Source organism: Phacochoerus africanus, chromosome X (assembly GCF_016906955.1).
Source record: "Phacochoerus africanus isolate WHEZ1 chromosome X, ROS_Pafr_v1, whole genome shotgun sequence".
NCBI classification, from domain to species: domain Eukaryota; kingdom Metazoa; phylum Chordata; class Mammalia; order Artiodactyla; family Suidae; genus Phacochoerus; species Phacochoerus africanus.
The window spans coordinates 29,239,945-29,245,944 of record NC_062560.1 but is presented as its reverse complement, the minus strand read 5'-3'; positions in this window follow the sequence as shown (position 1 = coordinate 29,245,944).

Below are 6,000 nucleotides of genomic sequence, written 5' to 3'. Positions count from 1 at the left end.
CCTGAAACTAACACAATACTGGAAGTCAACTATACTCCAATAAACTTGTTTTGAAAAAAAAGATATGTTTTGGATCTGGAAAACTAAGAGAATGCGGCTAAAGTGAATGGACACAGTGAAGGAAGAATGAGATCCACGGAGGACAATACTAAAATCAGTTGGGGCTGAAGCCTCACAGGCAACAGTAGGAGTATCAAGACAGGCCAAAGGCGAGATAAAGAAAAGAACACTCCTAAGTGGCAAAGCACCATTAAACAAAAATAAAACGACACAAGAAGACAGCCATGAGAACCAGAACCTGTATTAAGAACAATACCGTTGCCTTTGCACATTGTTTCCCATGGGGTCAAAATTCTATTTTTCTTTCTTTGGGCTGAGTTTCTTCCCACTATGCCTCCCTCTGAGCTCTCCAAAAGGGAAATGCAGAGGGTGTGAAGGGGATGAAAAGTCAAGCTGCATATTTTTAATGCATTCCCAAATGCCACTGAGAAAGCTACCAGAGCCTACTTGGTATGTAACATATATTTTAAAACTGCTAAACCGTGATAGTCATGATGATAGCACTAGCTGGCACTGGTGGGGAAAGGACTGTGAGTCAGAGCTGGAAAAAAATTAAATATCAGCAGCTTGCCTCACATATTTGATTTTGTAGAGTGTTATGAGTCCATATTTAAAACTATATCATGTTTTTTGAAATTGATATATTGAAAAAGAACTTTTAGACCCTTAGATTAAAAAAAAAACAAAACCTCCCCATAACTACAGTATTATCATATATATTAGAATGAGGAGAACAGTGCTTTTGAACCTGCTTCAGCATCTCATGCAATACACACAGACTGCCACAGAGATATACAGAAGCTCTGAATCAGGCAGCTTGATCTACCCTGGGCCACCCCATTAAATATGTGCTCTAGAAGCCACTTCCTCCCTAGGGAGCAATGTCCTCAAAAAATGTCCAGAACAAAGTGACTTCTCTCTGACATTGACATCAGGCATTTTCTTGGCAGAGAAAAGGTGAGTATAGATACAAAACAGATAGAGGAGGGAAAAGGGAATGGAAGGAACATGAGAGAAGCTGTTTTGTGACTCAAAAATGTTACTAGCTATGGAACCTTCGTTAAACTCTCTAAAGCCTCAGTTTTCTTAGCTGTTAAATGGGGATAAAGATAGTACTCATCTTAGGGTAAGAACTAAATGGCATAACATATGCAAAGCATTTAATGTGATGTCCAGCATTACATTTAGTAAATGCTCAATAAATATTAGATATTACAATTAGTGTCATTCCTTTGCATCTACCTTTGCCTCCATTCATCTTTACTTTTTTCAAACATTTATTGAATGCCTACTATATGCCATGCACCGGGCTGGGTTCTGGGGATGCAGATCTGTCTAAGTCAGACATCTCTCTTCCTCTGGAGACCTTACAATGTAGTAGAGAAGGCATACTACAGAAATTAACTATTAAATTCATCATTTAATTACATCTGTGATAAATGCTGTGAAAGAGAGGTCCCAGATGCCAGCAGAGAATATAACCTGATCTAACCAAGGGTTTCCTTCAGGAAGTAAGTCTCAAGCTAAATTCCGAAGGATGAATAAAAATTAACGAGAAAGGCCGGGGGTGTAGCTTGGGGTGAGAGACGGAAACGGAAGAGCACTCCAAAGAGAGGGGAATAGCATTTACGAAGGCTTGGGCAGGATTTACAGAAAGCAGATAATTGACAGTTTCTGTTACTATCACTACCTGTTGCCTTATTTTAATGTAAGCACACAAACCTAACTGGTAACCCCCCAAAAGAAAAAGACAGTAACTCCCAGTCATATTCTTCTTGCTGGGAGCAATAGCCAGAGCAAATTGGAATGAAACCTTTGTTTGCCCATCCTAAATCCAGCACTCTCTTTTGTCCAGAGGGAAAGAAGTGATCAAAGGCCAGTCTAGAACCCAAAACCTGAATCTATTCTGTGGGTTAAGATATACAAAGAGGTTTATAATTCAACTTTATACATAGTTCTACATCTAAAAGTTCGAAGATGACAATCACATAGACGGAAGTATTATACTGACTACTGAAAAGTCTTCCATGCAGAAAAGAACCAAAATAATAAATGGGACATGTGCCAAGCATGCCTTGTGCTGTTAGAGTTAATGCTGCTAGGATGTTTATATTATACACTTCATCTTTAGGGCTCTAAGATTTGGTCATAAAATCTCTTTCCAGCTGAAAGATGGCATATAAATAAGGTCTCTGCTTAAGGGCTGAATTGCTCTGTTGCTCCTTTAAACTGTCCTTTTGTGGGATACAACTCTGGGTGACTTCTTTAACATTACGTGACACTACCACCCACTTTTAACCCTTCATGCTTAGGAAAGGTGATCCAAAGGCCCCTTTTAATGGCTGCCTAGAACTTAAAAAATGGGCAGAAAATCAGACATTTCTGCCATGTGACCAGAAAATCAGACATCTGTATAATGAGAAAAAATTATATTGTGATCAGAGAATAATTTTAACACAAAATTCCTTTGAAATATTTATTCCCACTCTGGTCTGTAACATATTAAAGCTCTGATGATAACATGACACACAGCTAGCCCAGGAAAGAGAAAACACAATAACTGTCTTAAGAAAAATTCAGTATCAATCATATCTCTTCTTCAAAATCTAGTTCTTATCCAATTAATTCAAGATGAAAACCAATATTAGTGAGGATTCTTTTTCATTCATTTTGCTGATTCGGTTCATTATTGACCCTCTGAGACTGGGGCTGCAATTTTGTTGTTATTCTTTTTCTTTTTTTTTTTTACTTTTAATTCTGAAATAATCATAGACTCACAAGAAGATGCAAAAATTGTCCAAGACAATATTCGTATCACCTCACCTTCCCAATGGTGACATCTTACATAACTATCACGCATTATCAAAACAAGGAAATCAAATGTCATGAGACAATTTACTAGACTACAGATCTTACTTTGATTTTACCAATTTTTGTGTGCACCCATTTTTGTATGTCTACGCATAATTCTATGGCATTTTGTCACATTTATGAATTTGTGAAACCACCATCACAATAAAGATACAGAACCATCGCCACAAAGGAACTGCTTCGTGCTTCCCCATTTCTAGTCACACCTCCTTCCCTTTCTCCTTCCCCTTCCCTCACCAATGGCCACCCTTTATCTGTTCTCCATCTCCATAATTTTGTCATTTCAAGAATGTTGGGAGTTCCTGTTGTGGCTCAGCGGTTAACGAATCTGACTAGCATCCATAAGGAGGCACATTCGACCCCTAGCCTTGCTCAGTGGGTTAAGGATCCGGTGTTGCCATGAGTTGTGGTGTAGGTCACAGATGTGGCTCGAATCCTGCATTGCTGTGGCACAGGCCAGCAGCTACGGTTCCTATTTGACCCCTAGCCTGGGAACCTCATATGCCACAGGTATGACCCTAAAAAGAAAAAAAAAATGTTGTATAAATGGAATCATGATGTAGACTTTTTTCTCAGACTTTTTTTTTTCACTCAATGCTATGATCAGAATGCTGCGCCCCACCTCCCTAGATTCATATGTTGAAATCCTAATCCCCAAAGATGATGTTATTAGGAGGTGGGACCTTTGGAAGGTGCTTAGATCATGACAGCGAAACCCTTATGAATGGGATTAGTGTTCTGAAAAAAGACACCCCCCCCAGAGCTCCCTCACCTCTCCCTCCATGTGAGGACCCTGCACCCTGCAAGAAAGCTATGAACCAGGAAGGGAGCCTCCACCAGAATGTGACAATGCTGGTACACTGATCTTAGACTTTCCAGCCTCCAGGACCATGCAAAGTAAATTTTTGTTGTTTATAAGCCACTGAGTCTGTCCTATTTTGTTATAGCAGCCAAACAGACTTAGGCACTCAACATAATGCCTTTAAAATTCATCCAAGCTGCTCTGTTAGTAGTTCACTCCTTTTTATTGCTGAGTAGTGTTCCCTGGTATTAACACACCATAATTTGTTCAACTACTGGCTTGATGAAGGACATTTGGGTTGTTTCTAGTTTGAGGCTCCTACAAATAAAATATTTATGAACATTCATGTATGGGCTTTTGCATAAACATGTTTTCATTTTTCTAAGATCAATAAATACCCAGGTATGAAATGATTGCTCAGTTGTATGTATGCTAAGTTTAAGTTGTTTGCTAAGTGCAAGTTGTATGCTAACTTTTGTTTGGCTGCACCTAGGACATGTAGAAGTTTCCAGGTCAGGGATCAAACCTGAGCCACAGCACCAACCCAGGCTGCTGCAGTGACAACACTAGATCCTTAACCCAATGTGTCACAAGAGAACTCTGCATGTTTCATTTTTTTAACAAAACAGCCATACTGCTTTCCAGGTGGTTGTACCATTTTACATTTCTGCCAGCACTGTATGAAAGATTCTGTATCTCTGCATCCTTGCCAGAATACACTATTTTCAGTAATTTTTATTTTAGCCATTCTAATGTTGTGGTATCTCATAATGAATTTAATTTGCATTTCCCAAATGGCTAGCAATGGTGAATAACTTTTCATGTGTTTATTTGCTACCCATATATCTTCTTTGGTAGAGTTTAAGTCTTTTGCCCATTTTCTAATTAGATTTTTTTTGTCTTTTTTTTTAAATGTTGAGTTTTAAGAGTTCTTTAGGTATTTTGGATATGTATCTTTTGTTGGATAGTTGATTTGCAAATATTTTCTGCCAGTTGGTTGGCTTGTCCTTTCATCCTCATTACAGAGTCTTTTGCAAAGTAAAAGTTTTTAATCTGATCAAGTCCAATGTGTCTTTTTTTCTTTTGCGGATCATGCTTTTGGTATCATATTGGGACTGAAGTTTTCTTCTGTGGACTGAAATGCTACCGTTAGTAATAGCAGATACCATGTATTATACACTGACCAAGGGCTGGGAACTGTGCTAAGACCTTTATAAACATTTGCTAATTCCTCTTTACCTCAGCCCTCTGAGGTCCACATGATTAGCTGCATTTTTACAATTGAGGTGACTGAAGCTTAGCAAAGTCAATCATTTGCCAAAGCTCCCATAGCAGGTAAGTGGTCAATTCTGATTTCCAGCTCAGGAATATCTGACTCCAAAATACAGCAATGATAAGGAATTGGGGGGGATGGTTAGGGAATGTTCATAAAAATAGAATTTCCTTAGTATTTGGGGAAGGACAGAAGGGGTGGGAAGAACTGGACTTAACCCACCCAGCCAAAAGGTGCAAAGAAGGAGCAGCTCCTAGGAAGCACCAGTAACCAAGGTGAAGTTATTAGCATTCACCTGGGGTAGAAACCATATGACCCCGCAATCCCACTCTTGGGCATCTATCCGGACAAAACTCTACTTAAAGAGGCACGTGCACCCACATGTTCATTGCAGCACTATTCACAATAGCCAAGACATGGAAACAACCCAAATGTCCATCGACAGAGGATTGGATTCGGAAGAGGTGGTATATATACACAATGGAATACTACTCAGCCACAAAAAAGAATGACATAATGCCATTTGCAGCAACATGGATGGAACTAGAGACTCTCATACTGAGTGAAATGAGCCAGAAAGACAAAGACAAATACCATATGCTATCACTTATAACTGGAATCTAATATCCAGCACAAATGAACATCTCCTCAGAAAAGAAAATCATGGACTTGGAGAAGAGACTTGTGGCTGCCTGATGGGAGGGGGAGGGAGAGGGAGGGATCGGGAGCTTGGGCTTATCAGACACAACTTAGAATAGATTTACAAGGAGATCCTGCTGAATAGCATTGAGAACTTTGTCTAGATACTCATGTTGCAACAGAACAAAGGGTGGGGGAAAAAATGTAATTGTAATGAATACATGTAAGGATAACCTGACCCCCTTGCTGTACAGTGCGAAAATAAAAAAAAATTATTAAAAAAAAATAAAAATAAATTCTATTTCATTCAAGGGAAAAAAAAAAAAAAGAAACCACCAAAGAAGTCCCGATTGCA